Raw genomic sequence first — 24,843 nt, forward strand, 5'->3', positions numbered from 1 at the left:
TGAGATCTGGGTTAGGGGCATGGCAGCAATCTATAAAATATGCTAAAAGATTCCTGGAAATGGAATGGGATGGAGAAAATAGTACTCATCAGAACGCCTTTCAGGAAGGGAAATAGAACAATAACTTAATCAGCTGCTGGCGGGTAAATAAAGGGGAGATGTTGAGACAGTTATGGGCCTTTTTCAGGTAAAAGTTACAAAGTCACATGAAGGGCTGATTGCCTGAGCAGAGGATGCAAGCTGAGGTCAGAGCTGAATTGCTTACACCAATAGAGGAGAGGCAGAATGGTGCCACCAAGAAGCCACCATATCCACCAGTCTGCCATACAGAGCTGCTAATTAGTCTTCTTCTCTAAATAGATGTTGAATAAGTCTTTCATTGATTTGAAGAGATTCTAAACCACTCAGGACTCACATAGGCCTGAGATGGCCTGGCCTGAGTTTCTGTGCTGGTGGGGTGAGCAGAGATCACTGAATGCCCGGAATGGCTGTGAATTCAGAGATGGGATCTAAGGGGAGGGGATTAGTCTGTGCCAGTCAAAATAAGCTACAGAACAAGCTGTTCCAAGGGACAGGAGTAACACATCAAAGTCACATGCCAATGGCCAGACCTCGTGGACCTGAGAGCTGCCCCCTTTCTACAGGGGAGAAGCTTTAGTTCATGTATGGGCACCCCAGGAACTTCTTGGAGATTGTGATATTCTAGTTGGTTCACATAAACTGTGATGTTATGAGTTTAAACCTCTCCATCATTCCTCCAAAGTGCTCTGTCTGGACCCTCAGGGGCTGCCCTCATGTTGATAATTGGGTTAAGTAACTGCAGTCCACATTGTATGGAGAGACTTTTCTCCAATAACAACACCTGGAAAATCAGGGCTATTGTCCCTGGCTGAATTCGCAGTTAGGCAAAAGTGCAGACAATAAAGAGTTAATGACAACACCGTGCAGCAGATGCCACAGTGGGGAAATATTCTGCCACCCTCTACCTCATCCTCAACAGCATGGAGGGGCAGGGCCTTACAACTCTTGAAATAATATGAAGGAATAAATGTTATGAAGGAATAAATGTTGTAAAGGAATTAATTTGAATTTGGAAGTGGCTCTTATCCTCAGTACAAGGAGCAAGATGGCTGGGGTTGGGGGCAGGCAGGGCAGGAGGGCAGTGTTTGGCAGGAGCACACGGGAGGGAAGGGGGATCTTTGGAGAAAGGGTAAGTATGGCAATCGGTGTGGCGGGCCTTAAATACCAGCTAGAAGATCTAGTCTTCACCCTACACATGAATCATCATTGACTGGAACATCCAAGGGCAAAACGGATGTGTAATATGCATCTTTTAGTACCCAGCATCATGTGGGTGTGGCAAAGCCCATCAGTTGCCCTCCAACATCTACTTTCTCTCCTTCTGCTTTAGGAATAAAAGCAAGTTTCATCAAGGAACCTGCAGAGACTCCATTTACCAGCCTCCGTGGCAGGAGTTTGAAGTCATATGGTTAAGTCTGGCCAGTTGTAAGAGACAGCAATGTGTACAACTTCTAGATCGCATCCTTCAAAGAGAAGCTGCTTGTCCTCTTTTCCCCCTTCCTGTAACCAGAACACAGACATGGTGGGGTGGAGCCAGCTCCTACCATATGGGTGAGCACATCATCCCTGGGATCAGTAGAGCATTCAGGAAAAGGAAGTCTGGGTCCCTGACTGGCCTCAGGAATAGTGTTCCCCTCCCCACCCTCCACCATCCCTTATCTGCAGACACGCGTGTGGAAGACACCTGAACTCCTGTCATATCTGGGCCGTGGTGGGGATACAGCATGTTTAATCTGTACCCATTACACTGGGGCTCAATATGGTTTCCCAGATGCACTATTAAATTATTTTTGGAAATTCATAAAGGAAAAGTCAATAAATGGCCGTGTGAGTAAATGCAGACCAACCAAATGAGAAAAGCAAAGTCACTTTATTCAGAGCTTGCTATAGCCAGGGAATCAGCAACCGTTACTTGTGTTTGGGCAGAGAAGAAGGGTAGGAAAGCCTGAGAGGGGAAACAAGGGAAAGCTTCAGGAATGATTGGAGCCTGTCGCTATGGTAAAACTGCAGGTAGGCCAACTAGAAGTGAGGTATCCTATGCAGTTGCTCAGGGGTGCCTATGTGGCTTTCCCCGTTTGTTCCTGAGTTAGAAGCAGGGATAAAAATTAAGAAACCTGTTGGTTATTCATCAAATCCTGCCGTTTGGGGCTTATATTGTTACAGAGGTTATTATTTAGTTTTATGGATTGCCACTTGAGATAGCAATCTGGCTTCCTGTAAGGTGTGACCCACAGCAGGCTGGCTTCTTAGGCCATGTATTATAGGTAAGTGGTGGATTTCCTGGGCAGGTGGCTGCAGGTTGTAGGTTAGAGTTCAATTTCTGTGTATGGTTTTGTCATTGTCTGTTTGTCTATGAAGTCTCTCATGGCTAATGAGAACAGTCCTAACATGGGGGCGAAATAGTGATGGTTGGGTAGTGTTTGAGAACAATCTCACCAACACACAAGAGTGGAAGTAAATAGGAGGTTTCATTTATCCCTGCACTCTTGAGCTGCACTGAGAATCAGCCGAAACACAGTGGTAAGAAGAAAGGCCCCAGGGCTCTGTGACCCAGGCTGACCAGTGGTGGGATTTCTTTGGTGCTCACAGCCAAAGGGCATTAGGATGTGAGTGGCTCCTGATACTTGCCTGAAAACAAGTGGCTGATGGTCTCAGTGCTCTTGCATCCCCCGGGCTTGAGCTAGGGGACAGTGCTCCAGCCACTCTCCTCATCCATCCTAAACCCCCAGAAGCTCAGCAAGCCCCAATGCATACTTTGTGGATGTGACACACCAGTGGCCACTGAAGAAATGTGCTTTTCTTAGCATGAAGCCAGTCGTGAGCTGGAGGCTCCTGATTGTAGGCAGATGTCTGAATGGTACCCAGCTGGCAGGCCTGTGCTTGCTTTCAAATCTGCTTTCCATTCCAGTGGCGTGTGGGATGAGGGACCCTTCTTCATGGAAATGCGGGCAATGTGCCGAGAGCTGGACGGGTGCTCCTTTCCTGATTGGGTAACACCTTTCCCCCTGGTCATTAGCTGCCAGTATTTAAGCTCCTGCACTTTGCTTCCTAAGAACATTGAGTGTTGGCCTTTGCTGGAGACCGTGTTGCCGTATGCCGTCTTTGCTAGATGCTTATTCACTGCCAGCACTGCAGGCCCTTTCTTCCCAGGCTTCCCTGGGACCCCAAGAACTTCAGGAAATCCCAAGTCTGGGCTCCGTTCTTGTCTAGGACAGAACCAGGAAGGGAGATGCCTATAGCTGGCTGTCCCATGGCAGGCTCTGGAGTTTCCAAAATGTTGCATTTCTGAAAAGGAACTCTTGGTTCCCTCCCAAAGTCCTGCCCTCTTCCCTCAGCCTCCCCCATCTCTGCAACTGGCATCACCATTCACTTGGTTGGTCAAGCCCCAAACCTAAGGCCAATCTTGAGTTATTCTTTTCCCTGATCTTCCACATTAATAAGTCCAATCATGTCCCCCTTCAAAATACATATGGAAGAGATGTCCTTTTCACTCTCTGCACTGTCATAATTTCTTCCAACAACCTCTTGCTAGTTCCTCCTACCCACGCCCTTGCTTCCCTACAATTCATTCTCTTAGGCGGGACCAAGAATGATTCACTTAGGCTGTGTCTGCTCTGCCTGGAAAGTCCAAGGCTCAGCATGAACTACTCCTGCCCTTCCAGCTTAGCCTCCGCCTCCCTCACTCTGCTCCCTGTGCACTGGCTTTCTCTCCTTTCCTTGATGCATCGACCTCTTTCCCGTCTCAAGATCTTTCTTGGTCTGAAACATTTTTGCCTTTCCTATGGCTAGCTTCTGCCCATTTTCCAGGGCTCATCTTAAGTTTCATCTCTTCCTGGAAGTCTCTGATGACTCTGCCTGAATGAGGCTTCCTGCCCCCTCTCTTCCTGTTTTTTTTTTTTTTTTTTCATTTGTTTCTTTATTTCATTTTATTTCTGTTTGCTGCTGTTATTTTATTTATGTCTACTGAAAGTGAGGGGGACTTTTTGTGGCCTTTCTTTCCTTTTTCCTTTTCTGTAGGGTACCTTCAGCTTTCTACATGTGGAACATCGAAGTAAGCCGAAGGGTAAAGGGGGGTTCTCAAAATCACTCGGGGGAAGGGCAAGGTCGCTTTGTTAATCATGTCCTATGGTGGGTGATTAACTGCTTACACAATTACGTTTCACTTTTAATTAATTGTGCTTAAGGCTTTAATTAAATTTGGGCATTCCCTTATTAGAGCAACTCATACTGACCGAGATGCATGTGCTGAATGATGTCATGGCAGTCGTTGAACACACGGTGGATGTTCTCAGTGTCCACAGCGCAGGTGAAGTGAGGGAGCAGTAGTGGCACCCCCTCCACTGGCAGTGCTGATCCTCAGAAACTCATCTCAAGTGAAGTACTTTGCCTGGGTCACCTCTGGGTCCTCTCCAGACTCAGGAGTAGTATCCTCAGGAGTAGTGTAGTGAGCAAATTCTGGAACATAGTCCTCAACCTTTGATTTCCTGGCAAGGACTTTCTCAGCGAGCATGTCTTGCCTGTTGAGGAACAGAATCACAGAGATGGTGTGCAGCCATCTGTTGTTCCAGATGCTCTTGAGGAGGTTCAGAGCCTCCTGCAGGCAGCTGGTCTGGTTGTCCTCCCAGATGACCATGTTGCAGCTGCTGCTGGCCACCATGAAGATGATGGCAGTCACATCACTGAAGCACTGGATCCCCTTGCAGTGTTCATCATGCTGGCCACCCACATCAAACATGTGGAAGTTGACTTTGTCCACCTGGAACCTGGTCTCAAAGATTCCAGAAGTCAGGACATGGCGGTGAAGCAGGTCTTGGTCGCTTGGCACAGAGTCGGCCTGCTTGATCACATCCATCTTGTCCAGGAAGTACTGGGCACAGTCAATCAGCTGGTACTGGTTGGAGTGTTTGTAGCAGGCATGCACTCCTTCATTCTCCCACAGAGCCTTGGCGTGCTCGTAGAATTTGGGAGGGAAGTCAAAGTTGGGCATGCTCACCACACTCAGGATGTCGTCCACTCTGAACTGGTTCTTGGGGTTGGCCAGCTCCACGAGGAACACCAGGTTGCTCATGGCAGCCACAATAGTTTTGATCATTTCTTTCAGATTGTTTTTGATGTCCTGCACTTTGATTGCCTTCTCACCATCACTGGTGCTCCTTGCAGCCTGCAGGTCCTCTTCACTGCCCTCTCCATTAAACCCATTAACATGCAGAATCCTCATACAACACAATGGTGCTTTTACCAGAATCTCTAGCACCAATGCCATTTGAGTGTGCAGCTCCAAATCTCCGTGTGTTTTTCTTTTCTACATGGCAGGTTTGATGGTTAATTATTTGGGTTTATTGTTCATTGCTTATCTTATTGCTTGACTATACAATCTTGTTCACTATTGCCTTTCTAGTGCCTAACACAGAGTAGTGGTCTATAAATAATTTTGGGGGTGATGGATAGACGGAGGGATTGTTAGATGCATAGTCTTCTTGGGACTTCAGAAGACCAGACCAAATTTCTCATTAGGTCATTTATGTGTATAATTTCCAGAGCAGAGGCAAACTGTGCCAGGCCTCAGTCCATACACTCAGGCAGATGTCAGTTTGATTCAATAAATATTTATGTAATACCGACAGTGTCCTTGTCCCTGGAGCTACTACCGTGGAGAAGACAGGCAAAGAACTTACAGGAAAGAGTGATGGAAAAAAATGAAATATGCAACTGTAATCTAGAATAGCAGACCATATAATTATGATATGAGAAGTGGAGGGTACTGTCAGAGCACAGACAAAAAGCATCTGCATGTCGTCAAGGGAGTCAGGGAGAGGACAGGCTGCGCTCCTGAGCACCATGATGGCACCTTTTCTCATCTTCCAGGTTTGAGAAGGTGGAATAATGGAAATCTGATTCTCAGAGAGTAGCTCCCCATTTTTGAGGCCTGGGATTAACGACACACTGCTCCAGGCACTCTACATATCAGTCTCTTATCCCTATAACAATCCTTCCAGGAGGGTAGAATTATCACAAGGCATGAGCAAACTGTAAAGTAAATGCTATGTCCCAAAGCCACTGTTTTAGGATAGATTCCCTGGGGAATTGACTGAAATGGAAATCTGTGCATGGGAATGCTCTTAAAAACACATCCCTGTGAGGGGCAGCCAAGGGAGGGGTGAACAGCAAGGCAGGTGAAACAGTGGCCTCAGCTGATACCATGGGGGGCTCTGGCTCTAGGGAGGCCCCTCAGAGTTGTTCTAAATCAAGGTAAGGGGGTGGGGCTTTGTACCCCAGATGGACCAGTCATTGCCTACATGCTGTTCCTGAAACAGAGTATCTCCTTTATACTGAGAGCCATTCCTGAAGAGGGGTTCCATTGTTAACTCAGCCTCGGTTCTGACCTGGGCACCCACTGCAACCACCCAGCTCCTACATGGCAGCTTGCACCTTTCAAGTTGAAGTGTCCCAGGACTGAGTCCTGAAACCTCTTCTCTTCCCTGCTACCATCACTCTTGGTGAAGCCATTGAGTTGCACAGTTTTAAATACCATTTACATGTATATCCTCCATCTAGGCCTCTCTCATGAGCTTAGACTCATACATAATTATTTATTCATCATCTTCATTTAATATTTCCAAAACCGAACTCCTGATCCTCTGCCCCTCCCCACAACCAGTTCCTTCCACAGCCTTCCCAGCTCAGTTAATGGTACCTCCATTCTTCCAGTTGCTTAAGCCAAAAACCTTTGGGTCATTCTTGGTGATTCTTTTTCTCTGACCCCTCAATCCATCCATCAGAAAATTCTTCCAGATTTTCCCCCCAGCAGCTGTCCATTTCATTCAAGGTAAGTGTTTACAATGGCCTGATCACCTTTCATTGCCTCTATCAACTATCTCCTGCCACTTGCAGGCCACCTGGTCCCCTCTAGACACATTGGCCTCCTTGTTCCCTGAACATTCCATGTATGCTTCCACCTCAGGGTCTTTGCATGGAGCTCTCCCCCTGCATATCTCCATAGCTCACTCCTTGACCTCCTTCAAGTCCTTGCTCACTGAACCTTCCCTGAACATACCATTTACACTGCACTCTCCATTCTCCATCCCTGCTTAGTTTCATCCATCACACCCTTTACCCTCTGACACACTAGATAACGAAATCATTTATTTATTGTCCATCTTCCCCCACTAAATGTAAAGTTCCAGAAAGCAAGGACTTTCTGTTTGGCTCACCATTGTCTGTTCAGGGTGTAGAACAGTTCCTGGCACATAGTGGGCACTCAGGAAAGGTTGGTTGACTGACTGAAAGAAGCAGTAGAGGAAAATCTACTTCTCTAAGGCACAATTCTCTAAGGCATTCAGAAGTGTGTCTGTCTTGTTCCAAAAGTATGTTATTGCCACTACACCACTTGCCCCTTTCCTGCCAACTCAATCTCCTTCATGACAGCGGAATGCCCCTGAGAGGCTAAAAGCCAATTTCAGCCCTGCAGCAGGTCACAAAAGGCTGACCAGGGTCTACATGTCAGAAGCGATAACTGGCCAGGCTTCACCTACCAGACCAAAATTATTTCTCAGGATGCTTTGTAGGAGAAAGTCTGGCCCCTAGCCATGGCATGACCACAAAGCGATGGTGTCAGGGCTTCTGGAGCCCTCTCTGAGTGAGACAGGTGTGAGTTTCTGGCTTGCTCAGTGATTTACAAGGCTTTCTGTGGTTGTTCAGGTTCATTGCTAAGCTGGGGAATCCTGAGCTGCACACTTATATAACAGCCATCAGCCGTTTCATTTAAACAGGCCTGGCCTTCCCTTCTGCTTGGGCTTTTAACCAACTTAACCATATTCTGATGCTATTCAGAATTTGTTGTTAAAGGAAATCTGGGGAAAGGAGTTTGACGACATTTAATTTAATGAAAGTAACATGCAGGTGGGTCCTTTTTTATTTTTAAAGGGGCATTTTAAGAGCCAGAGACAGCATGGGGCAGGGGAAAGGGCTTCCTTCTGGGAGTTAGAAACCTGGGGCCAGTCTAGTCCTGGCTTTTCAATAAGTCTTAATATGACCTTGAACAATTTATTCATTCTGTGTAAATTTCATTTCCTCCTCCATAATGAATATCAGACGAATTAGTGCTGGTAAGTAGGTATCCTTTGGGTTGAATTCAGCCTGCACATGATTTTTTGAACCTCAATTGTTTTAAAAATGGAATCTGAATACCTCTTAGAAGGGGCTTGAGGTTTCTATTTTACTACAGTCAGCACCATTCCTTGTTGTCTTACACCCAACCAGACCCATTCATCTGTGTAACCTGTCTGGCCTTGAAGGCTGCTAAGTTTCCCTTCCAGTGATGAAAGTCTTTCTAATGGTTCTAAGAAATAGAATTCTTCCTGGAAGTCATGATACCTAGCAGATGATGGTAGGAGAATCTAGCTTTTGGAGCCTAGAACACAGAAACAGTCAATATGATCGATATCAACTTAGTCTGTTATACTTTAAGCTGTACTGATTTTGTTGCAATTCCTTTCTTAAAGATCAGATTATGTACCTATAAGGTCTCTGAATTCAGCGGAAGATTTTTCATGATGTAAAGGAGTTGGAGACAACTTCCTTCAGTAAAGATAACCTGAGCTGATGTAGATGTGCCCCCTCCTACAGCACATGCATAGAAGTACTAGACAAAGTATAAACATTAAAAATGAGTTTGGGGGGAAAAAGGTGTAATTTCTTCCTTGGGGCCTAAAAGAGAGAAATGAAAAGCAGCGCCATGCACGTGAGTTGCTACGGAGGTAGCCCAAGGGAGTTTTGGACACAGACATAGATCCTGGGGTTGCAGAGATGCCCTGGCCTCTGTGCCATCTAGAGGTGCTAGATGGAGCCTTCTGCCTGAGGCTCGAAGAGCCTCAGAGAGGAGCCCTTCTGTTCAAATGACTAAGACAATGCAAGGAGAAATCAAAGTCATTAAAAAAAGAGTAAAATAAAAGGACTGCATGTTTAAAAAAGAACAGAGCTTTGCTTGATTCAAACCTCCTCTACTACATGAATATTCAAGTCCTCAAATGTCTCTGAGCCAGTTGATGAAGGGCTGAGTTTTCTTTCTTTTCTCATTGACAAATTAAAAAAAAAAAAAATATATATATATATATATGTATGGTAAACAACATGATGTTTTGAAACATGTATGCATTGTAGGTGGCTAAACATGCTAATTAACATATGCATTCCCTCATATACTTATACATTTTTTTTGTGGTGGGAACACTTAAAATCTACTCTCTTAGCAATTTCTTGACTATAGTCAAGTCAACATGCTTCATAATAGATCTCTTGAACTTATCCTCCTAAAATTTTGTTTCCTTTGACCAATCTCTCTCCAACCCCCCTCCATGAGTTTATTTTTATAGCCGATAAAGTGAATACTGATCATTCCGATCTTGAGATTTCAGATCCTAAGGGCTTATCTCAACACTGAACATTTATTCCCTGCCTATGTCATGGCAGGCACGATAGTCCCGCCCCCTAGGTCTTTCACAACCACCTGGCCTTAGGAAGTGACATGCCAGTCTGGCCCCTCTGCACATCCCTAATGTCACCCAGATGCCCAGGACTGGCCATGACAATCTGCCCCATCATGAGAAAGCCTGACCACATTTTCCACTTCCAGCCCAGGGTGCCTGTGGCAAAGTCCAAATGGAAACATTACTCTCTTTTGTAAATGGGATAATTTTTTTAAAAGATTCCTAATATCATGAGCTATTTTATAGTTGGCAGAAGAAGGGATTTGAGGGAGGTATTCTTATTATAACTCTTCGCCATGAGTATATGTTGAATTAAATTATAACTCTGTGTTTGTGCTGCCCTGTCTGTGCTGTGTTATATCTAGATATTCTAAGACATTCAGGATAAGAAGAGGTTTGGCAGGAAATAAAGGCATTTATAATGGGAAAAACAGAACATTTTCTTTTCTTGAGAATAAAATTTCATCATGTATTCTCCAAATCAGATTTTATGACATGTGCCTTTTAATTGTGTTCTAGTTCTTTTTTAAGGGGGAGGGGTAAGGATGAAGTGTAGATATAGCTCCTTGTCTTATTCTTAGCAAAGATGCCTGTCGCCTTGGAATCAACATTTGTACTTCAAACCCAGATAACACCACTGTCTCCCACAAGGTATAATACATTTAACAATAAGGTCGCTGAAGGTAATCTCTTGAAGTGTTTTTGCTTTGTAAATGGAGATAATGTTCCCAGCAGCCCACTGTTCAGCTCTCTGGATTCCTCCTTTTTCCTTCAGGAAAGTAGGGAAAAGAGGTGGGTCATACAGCCTGGAAAGCCCAAAGTCTTTTGGGACTGCATGGGATAGGTATCCAGGAAGCTAGAATAAAGCTGTTTTATTCATTTCAACTACCTTTGTCACCAATGCCAGGTGTCCCAGGCTATGGGATCTGTGTGGTTAGTGGAGGAGGAGGGAAAGATTGGAAAGTTGAAGTCTGTTTCGCTGGCCAGCCTAGGTTTTCTGTTCCAAACAGTGAAGAGCTATCTTATTTTCTAAAATCCTTAATGGAGTGATAATTTTCATATTCTGATGCCTACGAGTTGCCTACTACTGTTCAGTTTCTGAAGCTGATGTTATTTTTCTGACCCCATTAAGACAACTGGGCTTCGCTTCACTCCTTTTAGCCTTTAACACGTGGAAAACACATTGTCACTATGTTTTATGAAGTGCATGAGCCCTAAGCTCTGCCCCTCACAGCCACCACCTTGCCCTTACTACATTCTGTCACCCCAGTCCACTGGGGTCACTGTTTGGAATGGAAGTTAGACTTCATGAAAGGCATTCCTCTCACTGACTCACAAAGCATTAAAATAGAAGCTTTCTTTCCTCCTTGGGCCATTTTCAAAAGGGAAACTTTTTAAGTAGTCCTTCTACAGAAGTCACCAAAAAGATAGAAAACAGGAAATTAAATGAATTACTGAGAAAGTCTGCATATGATTCTAATTTTATTCTTCCAACTAATGAAGATAGTATGCCCTAAACATAACACTATTAAAACAATAAAATAGCAGTGCAATAGTCACTTCTGCCTGAAATTAGTTTAGTATCAGAATTTATATTGTAGATACTTTTTTTCTCTCAATCCTTGGGGGAAAATGACATTTATTTCTCTTATAAAAAGAAACCAGGAATTTGTATTTTGTTTCTATCACTGGAACAAACTTTTAAAAAGTTTCCTGTGACCTTGTTGAATAGATGATCTGTCTTTGATTCTTAGGATAAAATGTACAAAATAACAAGAACAAATAGAAATCTGTTTTGACCAGATCATATTGATCAAAATGCTTCTGTTTGATCCAAACACACTGTGGTTTTTCAAAGCTACAGGCACAAAAACAAGCAAACAATGACGACAACTACACAATAATAATATCCCAACATATAATAGGTCTCAATTGGAGGAGTTTTGATTTGTGATAAATAACCCCCCCCACCCCTGCAAAAAAATAGGAAATGTTGAAAACCAGCATCTTGGGGTAAATCAGGGAACTGATTAACTCTGAGACTTCTGCTCCCCTGTGTAATTTCAGGGATTGCTGAGGGCATTGCAAGTACCACCATAGGATGGAAGCTCTTTAGACACTGGTATCTGTCTACACTGCAAGGAAAGTACTTTCTTCAAATTTGGAAGCCCACATAGGTCTCCCCAATGCGTTTTAAAGCAAGCCCATTTATTTGTTTATGTTACAGGCTAAAAGAAGCCCAGCACCAGCCTGCAGTCAGCAGGCACATCTCTGCCTTCCGGTGGCTGACTGCCTGAACACAGAACTTGGGGTGGGTAGATGGCTGCTTTTTGCTGCTATACTTAATACACACATTATGGAGCATCCCTGAACAGGTGTTTTCCACTCCTAGAGCTCTCGTTGTAAGAAGCTGAATCAGTGTTGCTCTGCAATGACCAGCCAAGATTAAATACGACCAGCTTTACTAAGGGGCTTTCTGAAAAAGAAGTTAACTTGGTTTTGCCAACTTTGGTCACCAGATCCCTGATTAGCAGTGGTTGGTTCGGGTCCATCCAGTCTAGCATTCTTTCCACCAAATCTATGTTCTTTTAACTAAGGACTTAATAACCAAAATAATTGAGACTGATTGTGCCTACCAGTAGGAAGGAGAAATGTGTATGGTTTTTCTAAATTATTAAACTAGCTTGTATGGTAGAATGCTATGTAGCAATGAAAAATTGTGCTGTCAGCCTGGTACAGTGGCTTATGCCTATAATCCCAGGAATTTGGGAGGTCAAGGTGGGAGGATTGCTTGAGACTAGGAGTTTGAGACCAGCCTGGAAAATACGGTGAGACCCCAACCTCTCTACAAAAAATAGAGAGATGCACCTATAGTCCAAGCTACTTGGGAGGCTGAGATGGGAGGATTGCTTGAGCCCAAGAGATCAACCCTTCAGTGAGTCATGTTTGTGCCACTGCACGCTAGTTTGGACAAGAAAGCAAGAACCCTGTCTCAAGAGAGAAAAAGAAAAAGACAAGCAAAATGATGTAGCAGATGATTTATTGACCCACGGATATTCATGCTATACTATTGAGTGGAATATGCAATAGGAAGGACAGTATAATCCACTTTTTTAAAAAGGTAAATTATTTATATACTATAATTCCGTTTCTATTTCAAACTCCCATCTCCTGACGGAAGTAAACTTCATCACAATCAATCTATGGTTTCTTCTAATTTCCTTGGATCACATCTAAGTTCCTAGGGACTTACAGATCATATTGGCATGAGGCCAGGTTGGGAGATACCTGGTTTCCTGTCATTAATCTACACAGACACCTATTGACTTGTCTTTATTCCAGCTTTGTCTCAATTGTTGGGTCCACTCAGGTTGTCTTCCTTACCGTGACCACAGCTCTCCTTTAGCTATTTCTATACATGGGAAATATCTGACTAATCCCTTAAGCCTGCTGGGCTCCACAGAAATTTTGGGATGCTGGGTTAGACTCAGTCCCCCAGGCATTGCTATGTTAACAGTGTTGAGAGGTGGGGTCTTTAAGAGGTAATTAGGCCATGAGAGCTCCACCCTCTTGAATGGATTAATGCTATTATCCTGGGAGTGGGCTAGCTACTGTGAACGTTTGGCCTCCTTCCCCCTCTGTCTTGGGCACATGCTTGCCATTCCACTTTTTGCCACGGGATGATGCAGCACAAAGGTCATTGCCAGATGTCAGTGCCCTGTTGTTGGACTTTCCAGTCTCCAAAACATGAGCCAAATAAACTTCTATTGTTTATTTATAAATTATGCAGTCTCAGGTACTCTATTATAGCAACAGAAAATTGATTAAGACATGGTGTAAAAGCATAATTCTCAAACTGTTAAGAAACACAATTCTCATACACATAGATGACAAGCTTACAAAGGAACCAGTAACAACGTAAGAGCTAGTCTGAAGAAAATTTGAGGAACAGGAATTATACAGCTAGTGGGGTAAGGAATATAGAAATAAGATGGCTAAATAGATACAAAACAAGTTAATGCTCTATAAAATAAACACACACACACACACACACACACACACACACACACACACGCAGGGATTGGAGTTATCTTCTCTACCAAGCGCCCTTCTCCCCTCTGAAAAGTCATCACACCTTATCATTTTTCTACAAGTTCACCTCTGAATTTTCAGGATTATGACATGTGTAAACATGTAGACCACAGTCAAAAGCACATTCCCTGAGTGAATCAGATGACCCTTCACAGACTATTTAGAAAGGTCATGCAGCCATTACATTTGCCTTATTTCTAAGTTTTAGATAGTTTTTCCTGCATAGTGTCATAAACTTTATGTCCTGAGTCCTTTAGGGTTTATATTTTTGAAATGTCAAAGCTAAGATTTGATTCTTGCTCTCAGCTTTTCTGTCATAATAACTTTTCCTTCTTAAACCTTGGAAAGAATAATCTTAAATCAGAGCTGGTGTAAGCTTAGAACTAAAAGCAAAAGTCACAGGAACAAGCAGTACCACACTCTTCTGGAACTGGGGGTGTTAATAGATTGACAGGCACAATGAGTACCTGAAATAGGGAATTAAGTGACTCTATATTTTTTCAGTGCTGAATGTAGAAACTCCCAGCCCTTCCCTCACTCAGTAGCAGAATGATGGCACTCAGACCTTTACCTTTTTGGAAGGAGATAGAAAGAAAACTCTCTGGCTTATTTGGCCAGTCCAAAGTAAAGACCTAAGGTAGTTCTTCCCCAACAGATGGGTTACCCACATCACCCTACAGTAAAGTGTAGGGTTCTCAAGTTCAAACTACATACTCAGAGCTCCCAAGCAGCCTTTTAGTTTTTGTGTTAGTCTGTTTTTGTGTTGCTATAAAAAAAATACCTGAGGCTGATTTATAAAGAAAAGAAGTTTATTGGCTCATAGTACTGCAGGATGTACAGGAAGCATAGAGCTGGCATCTGATTCTAGCAAGGGCTTTGGGAAGCTTGTAATCATGGTGGAAATGAAGGGGAGCCAGCATGTCACCTGGTGAGAGCAGCAGGAAGAGAGAGAAGGGAGAGGTCCCAGACTCATTTAAACAACCAGATCTTGTGTGAACTCAGAGCAAGAATTCACTCATTACCAGTGAGATGGCACTAAGCCATTCATGAGGGAATCCACCCCCATGATCCAGTCACCTCCCACCAGTGATTCCAACATTGAGGACTACATTTCAACATGAGATTTGGAGAGGACACACATCCAAATCATGTCTGTCCTCAACTCTAAATCATAAGCAGTCAATCGAAGAATACTAGATTTCTAAGGGAATTCTTTAATTTGGAAGATATAGATGCAAACAAACAGAGAAAATGAGAAAAAGCAACTCAAAAAATGGGGAGAAGAATACTTTTTATTTTATTTTAGATTCAGGGGATGCACATGCACGTTTGTAACATGAGTATGTTGCATATTGGTGAGGACTGGGTGTCTAGTGTACCCATTACCCAAATAGTGAACATTGTACCCGATGAGTAATTAGAATACTTAAACAAACAGTTTTGAGTAATATCATCAGAGAGCTAAGAGAAGATACTGCATTCATAAAATAAGAACAGAACATTATATGTCTCCAACCCCATCCTCACTCCTGGCAAAGGAAGCTTCAGAGAACAAAAGAGCTCCCAGAAATGAAAAAGGTGACAGCAAAATGAAGAAGAAAAGTCATTAGAAGGGATGGAAGATAAAGTTGAACCTCAGCAAAAATACAAAAAACAAAAAGGAGGAAATTTAAAGGATTAGTCTAAGAAATCCAAAAGCAAAAGAACAGAAAGTCCAAAAAGAAAAAAAAAAAAAAAAAAACTGAGAAAACAGAGGGGAGGGGAGAAAATTGCCGTGGACATGATTCAAGGAAAGTTCCCAGACTGAAGCACATGATTTTCCCAATTGGACCCCACATCATATGCTAGCACGAGAAGCCAGACAGTCATAAGCAGCACTTTTACCGCCCTGAACCAGCATTTCTAATCTATCCATGCTATCACTCAATATGAGTATAAAATAGACACATTTTGAAACACGCAAGGCCTCAAAAAAGTTACCTTCTCTGCATCTTTTTTTTCAGGACTCTAGTGGAGGATCATTACACCAAAATAAAGGATTAAACTCAGACAGAGGAAGACTTGGTATAAAGGAAATTGGAAATTCAACACAGGAGAGAAACAAAGGGCTCTCCAGGATGATGGTAAAAAGCAAGATCCTAGGACAGCCACTCGGCACTGGAGGCTGAGGGCCACCAGCCCAAAATGCAGCAATGTGACCCGAGACATCCATGCCGCTCAGACTGTCACCCATTCCCTCCTACCCATACCCTCCAAACAAGGGATTAAAGCGGGAGGGAAGATGTGCAACCAAGAACACAGAACACAGCCATGAAAATGGCAAAGGGAACCCCCAGGATGACAACAGAGAAAAGTTCGAGATGACAACTAAACAATGGCTTACAGAAAAATATTCCATACTTCATTCTCTGCATACTTATTATTTTTCATAAGAAATTTAAAAAATATTGACAGATATAAGACAAAATAGTGACAGCCCATCTCTGAATGGTAGCATAATTGATAATTAACTTCTTTGCATAGTATATTTTCTGGGTTTTAAAAAAGATAGAAAGTATTTGTGCAATTAAAAGGACATAAATGGTTTTTAAAAAATTTTCCAACATTTTAATTTTTTTAAGCATACAATTCAGTGGCTTTGTTTTTTTTAGTATTTTCACAAAGCTGTGCAACTATCAGCACTACCTAATTCTGGAGCATTTACTTCTCTGCAGAAGGAAACCTGTACCCCTTAGCAGTCACACCCATTCCACAGCCTAGTCCCTGGAAACCACTAATCTGCTTTCTGTTTCTATAGATTTGCCTATTCTGGGTTTTTCATGTCAATAGAATCATATAACATTTAACACACGATCTTTTGTGTCTGACTTCTTTCATGTGCCATAAAGTTTTCAAGGTTCCATCTATGTTATAGCCAGTATCAGTATTTTATTTTTTTAAAAATGAATACTATTGTATTGTATGGATATAGCATATTTTGTTTATATACCATTAAGCAGTTGATGCATATTTAAATTATTTTCAGTTTTGGCTATTATGAATAATGCTGCTATGAACAAGTTTTTGGTATGGACATATGTGTTTCAATTTCTCTTGGGTGAATACCTAGCAGTAGAATTGCTGGACCATGTGCTACCTCTACATTTCACTTTTTAAGGAATTGCCTATCTGTCTTCCAAAGCAGCTACATCATTTTACATTCCCACCAGCAATGTTTTCAGAGTTCCAATTTCTCCACATTCTTGCCAATGCTTATTATTATCTATCTGTCCCTTTTATTATCGCCACCCTAGTAGATGGGAAGTGGTAGCCCATTGGGTTTTGGTTTACAATTCCCTAATAACTAATGATGTTGAGCTTCTTCTCATGTATGTATTGGCCAGTAGAGTGTATTCTTGGAGAACTTTCTGTTCAAATCATTTGCCCATTTTTTTTTTAACTTTTCAGTTCAGGGGTACAAGTGCAGGTTTGTTGCATAGGTAAACCTGTGTCATGGGGGTTTGTTGTACAGATTATTTCATCACCCAGGTATTAAACCTAGTACCCATTAGTTGTTTTTCCTGATCCTCTCCCTCCTCCCACCCTCCACACTCCAAAAGGTCCTAGTATGTGTTGTTTCTCCCAAGGTGTCCATGAGTTCTCATCATTAGCTCCCACTTATAAGTGAGAACATGTGGTGTTTGGTTTTCTGTTCCAGTGTTAGTTCGCTACGGATAATGGCCTGCAGCTCCATCCATGCCCCTGCAAAGGACATGATCTTGTTTTCTTATGGCTGCATAGTATTCCATGGTGTATGTGTACCAAATTTTCTTTATCCAGTAAAGATGGACATTTAGGTTGATTCCATGTCTTTGCTATTGTGAATAGTGCTTCAGTGAACATACAAATCCATGTATCTTTATAGTGGAATGATTTATATTCCTTTGGGTATGGACCAAGCAATGAGATTACTGGGATGAATAGCATATCTGTCTTTGGGTCTTTGAGGAGTTGCCACACTGTCTTCCACAATGGCTGAACTAATTTACACTCCCAACAACAGTGTATAAGCATTCCTTTTTCTCTATAACCCCTTCAGCATCTGTTATTTTTTGACTTTTTAATATTTGCCATTCAGACTGGTGTGAGATGGTATCTCATTGTGGTTTTGATTTGCATTTCTCTAATGGTTAGTGATATTGAGCCTTTTTTCATATGATTGTTGGCCACATGTATGTCGTCTTTTAAAAAGTGTTCATGTCCTTTGCCCACTTTTTTAGGGGGATTTTTCTTTCTTGTAAATTTGTTTAAGTTCCCTATAGATGCTGGATATTAGAGCTTTGTCAGATACATAGTTTGTGAAAATTTTCTCCCATTCTGTAGGGTGTCTGTTTACTCTGTTGGTAGTTTCTTTTGCTGTGCAGATACTCTGTAGTTTAATTAGATTCCATTTGTCAATTTTTGCTTTTGTTGCAATTGCTTCTGGTGTCTTCATCATGAAACCTTTGCCTGTGCCTATGTCCTGAATGGAATTGCCTAGATTGTCTTCCAGGGTTTTGGAAGACATTTAAGTCTTACAGTTTTGGGTTTTACATTTAAGTTTTTAATCCATATTGAGTTAATTTTTGTATATGGTGTAAGGAAGGAGTTCAGTTTCAATCTTCTGCATGTGGCTAGCCAGTTATCCCAGCAGCATTTATTGAATAGAGAATCCTTTCCTCTCCTTATTGCTTTTTTTTTTTTTTTTGGTCAGGTTTCTCAAAGATCAGATGGTTGTAGGTGTGTGCTCTTATTTCTGGTTTCCCTATTCTAGGGAAATCATGTCTCTTCTGTGTGTCTGTTCTTGTACCACTGGTCTATGTATCTGTTCTTGTACCAGTACCATGCTGTTTTGGTTACTGTAGCCCTGTAGTATAGTTTGAAGTTGGGTAGTGTGATGCCTCCAGCTTTGTTCTTTTTGCTTAGGATTGCCTTGGCTACTTAGGCCCTTTTTTTGGTTCCATATGAATTTTAAAATAGTTTTTTTCTAGTTCTGTGAAGAATATCAATGGTAGTTTAATGTGAATAGCAGTGAATCTATAAATTGATTTGGCAGTATGGCCATTTTAATTATATTCATTCTTCCTATCCATGAGTATGGAATGTTTTTCCATTTGTTTGCCTCACCTCTGATTTCTTTGAGCAGTGGTTTGTAGTTCTCCACATAGATGTCATTCCCCTTCTTAGTTAGCTGTATTCCTAGGTATTTTATTCTTTCTGTGCAATTGTGAGTGACTTGGCTCTCAGCTTGACTGTTGTTGGTATATAGGAATGCTAGCAATTTTTGCACATTGGTTTTGTATTCTGAGACATTGCTGAAGTTGCCTATCAGTTTAAGAAGCTTTTGGGCTGAGACAATGGGGTTTTCTAGATATAGGACCATGTCATCTGCAAGCAGGGATGGTTTAACTTCCTCTCTTCCTATTTGAATGCACTTTATTTCTTTTGCCCCGGCTTGCCTTTGCCAGAACTTCCAATACTATGTTGAACAAGAGTGGTAAGAGAGGGCATCCCTGTCTTGTGCTGGTTTTCAAGGGGAATGCTTCCAGCTTTTGCCCATTCAGTATGATGTTGGCTGTGTGTTTGTCATATGTGACTCTTGTTATTTTGAGATATGTTCCTTCAATACCTAATTTACTGAGAGTTTTTAACATGAAGCGATGTTGAATTCTATCAAAAGCCTTTTTTGCATCTACTGAGACAATCATGTGATTTTTGTCTTTAGTTCTGTTTATGTGAGGAATCCCATTTATTGATTTGTGTACATTAAACCAACCTTGCATCCCAAGGATGAAGCCTACTTGATTGTGCTGGATAAGCTTTTGATGTGCTGCTGGACTTGGTTTGCCAGTATTTTGTTGAGGATTTTTGCATCAATGCTCATCGAGGATATTGGCTGGAAGGTTTTTTATTGTTGAATCTTTGCCAGGTTTTGGTATCAGGATGATGCTGGCCTCATAGAATGAATTAAAGAGGAATCCCTCCTTCCCAATTTTCAGGAATAGGTTTCAGTAGGAATGGTACTAGCTCTTCTTTGTACATCTGGTAGAATTCAGTTGTGAATCTGTCTGGTCCTGGGCTTTTTTGGTTGGCAGGCTATTTATTACTGCGTCAACTTTAGAACTTATTATTGGTCCATTTGCCATTTATTTTTTTTATTGCATTTTAGGTTTTGGGGTAACATGTGAAGAACATGCAAGATAGTTGCATAGGTACACACGTGGTAGTGTGAGTTGCTGCCTTCCTCCACTTCACCTATATCTGGCATTTCTCCCCATGCTCTCTCTCCCCAACTCCCCTCCCCGCTGTCCCTCCCCTATTCCCCCCAATAGACCACAGTGTGTAGTGCTTCCCTCCCTGTGTCCATGTGTTCTCATTGTTCATCACCTGCCTATTAGTGAGAACATGTGGTATTTCATTTCCTGTTCTTGTGTCAGTTTGCTGAGAATGATGTTCTCCAGGTTCATCCATGTGTCTACAAAGGACATGAACTCATCGTTTTTGATGGCTACATAATATTCCATGGTGTATATGTGCCACATTTTCCCAGTCCAGTCTATCATCGATGGGCATTTGGGTTGATTCCAGGTCTTTGCTATTGTAAACAGTGCTGCAATGAACATTTGTGTGCATGTGTCCTTATAGTAGAATAATTTATAGTCCTTTGGATATATACCCAGTAATGGGATTGCTGGGTCAAATGGAATTTCTATTTCTAGGTCCTTGAGGAATCGCCACACTGTCTTCCACAATGGTTGAACTAATTTACACTCCCACCAGCAGTGTAAAAGTGTTTCTATTTCTCCACATCCTCTCCAGTATCTGCTGTCTCCAGATATTTTAATGATCGTCATTCTAACTGGCGTGAGATGGTATCTCAATGTGGTTTTGATTTGCATCTCTCTAATGACCAGTGATGATGAGCATTTTTTCATATGTTCGTTGGCCTCATATATGTCTTCTTTTGTAAAGTGTCTGTTATATCCTTTGCCCATTTTTGAATTGGCTTGTTTTTTTCTTGTAAATCTGTTTGAGTTCTTTGTAAATTCTGGATATCAGCCCTTTGTCAGATAGGTAAACTGCAAAAAAAATTTTTCCATTCTGTTGGTTGCCGATTCACTCTAATGATTGTTTCTTTTGCCGTGCAGAAGCTGTGGAGTTTCATTAGGTCCCATTTGTCTATTTTGGCTTTTGTTGCCAGTGCTTTTGGGGTTTTGGTCATGAAGTCCTTGCCTACTCCTATGTCCTGAATGGTTTTGCCTAGATTTTCTTCTAGGGTTTTTATGGTGCCAGGTCTTATGTTTAAGTCTTTAATCCATCTGGAGTTAATTTTAGTGTAAGGTGTCAGGAAGGGGTCCAGTTTCTGCTTTCTGCACTTGGCTAGCCAGTTTTCCCAACACCATTTATTAAACAGGGAATCCTTTTCCCATTGCTTGTTTTTGTCAGGTTTATCAAAGATTGTAGGGTTGTAGATATGCTGTATTGCCTCCGATGCCTCTGTTCTGTTCTGTTGGTCTATATCTCTGTTTTGGTACCAGTACCATGCTGTTTTGATTACTGTAGCCTTGTAGTATAGTTTGAAGTCTGGTATTGTGATGCCTCCCGCTGTGTTCTTTTTGCTTAGAATTGACTTGGCTATGTGGTCTCTCTTTTGGTTCCACAGGAAGTTTAAGGTGGTTTTTTCCAGTTCTGTGAAGTAGGTCATTGGTAGCTTGATGGGGATAGCGCTGAATCTGTAAATTACTTTGGGCAGTATGGCCATTTTCACGATATTGATTCTTCCTAACCATGAACATGGAATGTTTCTCCATCTGTGTGTGTCCTCTCTTATTTCATTGAGCAGTGGTTTGTAGTTCTCCTTGAAGAGGTCCTTTACATTCCTTGTCAGTTGTATTCCTAGGTATTTTATTCTCTTTGTAGCAATTGTGAATGGCAGTTCGTTCTTGATTTGGCTCTCTTTAAGTCTGTTATTGGTGTATAGGAATGCTTGTAATTTTTGCACATTGATTTTGTATCCTGAGACTTTGCTGAAGTTGCTTATCCGTTTCAGGAGTTTTTGGGCTGAGACAATGGGGTCTTCTAGATATACTATCATGTCGTCTGCAAACAGAGACAATTTGGCTTCCTCCTTTCCTATTTGAATACCCTTTATTTATTTTCTTGCCTGATTGCTCTGGCAATAGAACTTCCAGTACTATACTGAATAGGAATGGTGAGAGAGGGCATCCTTGTCTAGTGCCAGATTTCAAAGGAAATGCTTCCAGTTTTTGCCCATTCAGTATGATATTGGCTGTTGGTTTGTCGTAAATAGCTTTTATTATTTTGAGATACGTTCCATCAATACCGAGTTTATTGAGGGTTTTTAGCATAAAGGGCTGTTGAATTTTGTCAAAGGCCTTCTCTGCATCAATTGAGATAATCACGTGGTTTTTGTTTTTGGTTCTGTTTATGTGGTGAATTATGTTTATAGATGTGCGTATGTTGAACCAGCTTTGAATCCCTGGGATGAATCCTACTTGATCATGATGTATAAGCTTTTTGATGTGCTGTTGCAATCGGTTTGCCAGTATTTTATTGAAGATTTTTGCATCTAATTTCATCATGGATATTGGCCTGAAGTTTTCTTTTCTTGTTGAGTCTCTGCCGGGTTTTGGTATCAGGATGATGTTGGTCTCATAAAATGATTTGGGAAGGATTCCCTCTTTTTGGATTATTTGGAATAGTTTCAGAAGGAATGGTAATAGTTCCTCTTTGTGTGTCTGGTAGAATTCGGCTGTGAACCCATCTGGACCTGGGTTTTTTTTGTGTGGTAGGCTCTTTTTTTTTTTTTATTGCATTTTAGGTTTGGGGGTACATGTGCAGAGCATGCAATACAGTTGCATAGGTACACACATGGCAGTGTGTTCTGTTTGCTTTCACCCCTTCACCCACATTTGGCATTTCTCCCCAAGGTATCCCTCCCCACCTGCCCCTCCCACTGACCCTCCCCTTTTCCCCCCAATAGACCCCAGTGTTTAGTACTCCCTTCTCTGTGTCCATGTATTCTCATTTTTCCTCACCCGCCTATGAGTGAGAATATGCGGTGTTTCATTTTCTGTTCTTGTGTCAGTTTGCTGAGGATGATGTTCTCCAGATTCATCCATGTCCCTACAAATGACACGAACTCATCATTTCTGATTGCTGCATAATATTCCATGGTGTATATGTGCCACATTTTCCCAATCCAGTCTATCATCAATGGGCATTTGGGTTGATTCCAGGTCTTTGCTATTGTAAACAGTGCTGCAATAAACATTCGTGTGCATGTGTCCTTATAGTAGAATGATTTATAGTCCTTTGGGTATATACCCAGTAATGGGATTGCTGGGTAAAATGGAATTTCTATTTCTAAGGCCTTGAGGGTGGTAGGCTCTTAATTGCTGCCTCAACTTCAGATCTTGTTATTGGTCTATTCATGGTTTCGACTTCTTCTTGGTTTAGGCTTGGAGGACACAAGTGTCCAGGAATTTATCCATTTCTTCCAGATTTACTAGTTCATGTGCATAGAGTTGTTTGTAATATTCTCTGATGATGGTTTGAATTTCTGTGGGATCTGTGGTGATTTCCCCTTTATCGTTTTTTATTGCATCTATTTTGTTATTCTCTCTTTTCATTTTAATTAATCTGGCTAGTGGTCTATTTTGTTGATCTTTTCAAAAAACCAGCTCTTGGATTTATTGATTTTTTGAAGGGTTTTTCATGTCTCTATCTCCTTCAGTTCTGCTCTGATCTTAGTTATTTCTTGTCTTCTGCTAGGTTTTGAGGTTTTTTTGATCTTGCTCCTCTAGCTCTTTCAATTTTCATGATAGGGTGTCAATTTTGGATCTCTCCTTTCTTCTCATGTATGCACTTATTGCTATATATTTTCCTCTAGAGACTGCTTTAAATGTGTCCCAGAGATTCTGGTATGTTGTGTCTTCATTCTCGTTGGTTTCGAAGAACTTCTTTATTTCTGCCTTCATTTCATTGTTTATCCAGTCAACATTCAAGAGCCAGTTGTTCAGTTTCCATGAAGCTGTGTGGTTCTGAGTTAGTTTCTGAATTCTGAGTTCTAACTTGATTGCACTGTGGTCGGAGAGATTGTTTGTTATGATTTCAGTTGTTTTGCATTTGCTGAGGAGTGATTTACTTCCAATTATGTGGTCCGTTTTAGAGTAGGTGTGATGTGGTGCTGAGAAGAATGTATATTCTGTGGATTTGGGTTGGAGAGTTCTGTAAATGTTTATTGGGGTTGCTTGTTCCAGGTATGAGTTCTAGCCCTGGATATCCTTGTTAATTTTCTGTCTGGTTGATCTGTCTAATATTGACAGTGGAGTGTTAGACTCCCACACAATAATAGTGGGAGACTTTAAGTCTCTTTGTAAGTCATTAAGAACTTGCCTTACATATCTGGGTGCTCCTGTACTGGGTCCATATATATTTACAATCGTTAGCTCTTCTTGTTGTATCGATCCTTTTACCATTATGTAATGTCCTTCTTTGTCTCTTTTGATCTTTGTTGCTTTAAAGTCTATTTTATCAGAGACAAGAATTGCAACTCCTGCTTTTTTTTGCTCTCCATTTTCTTGGTAAATCTTCCTCCATCCCTTTATTTTGAGCCTTTATGTATCCTTGCATGTGAGATGGGTTTCTTGGATACAGCACACCGATGGGTTTTGGCTTTTTATCCAATTTGCCAGTCTGTGTCTTTTGATTGGTATATTTAGCCCATTTACATTTAGGGTTAAAATTGTTATGTGTGAATTTGATACTGCCATTTTGATGCTAGCTGGCTGTTTTGCCCTTTAGTTGATGCAGATTCTTCATTTTGTTGATGCTCTTTAGCATTTGTTATGTTTTTGGAGTGGCTGGTACTGGTTGGTCCTTTTTCTATGTGTAGTGCCTCTTTCAGGAGCTCTTGTAAAGCAGGCCTGGTGGTGACAAAATCTCTGAGTACTTGCTTGTTTGCAAAGGATTTTATTTTTCCTTCACTTATGAAGCTTAGTTTGGCTGGATATGAAATTCTGGGTTGAAAGTTCTTTTCTTTAAGAATGTTGAATATTGGCCCCCACTCTCTTCTGGCTTGTAGGGTTTCTGCCAAGAGATGTGCTGTGAGTCTGATGGGCTTCCCTTTGTGGGTGACCCGGCC

At 41.7% G+C, this 24,843-nt stretch overlaps 1 pseudogene; it reads right to left on the reverse strand.

The window, feature by feature from the left end:
* Positions 1 to 4,293: 4,293 nt before the first annotated feature.
* Positions 4,294 to 5,299, reverse strand: LOC100412086 (guanine nucleotide-binding protein G(s) subunit alpha pseudogene; annotated as a pseudogene).
* Between the last annotated feature and the right edge of the window lie 19,544 nt (positions 5,300 to 24,843).

This window comes from Callithrix jacchus, chromosome 2 (genome assembly GCF_049354715.1).
Source record: "Callithrix jacchus isolate 240 chromosome 2, calJac240_pri, whole genome shotgun sequence".
Classification (NCBI taxonomy): domain Eukaryota; kingdom Metazoa; phylum Chordata; class Mammalia; order Primates; family Cebidae; genus Callithrix; species Callithrix jacchus.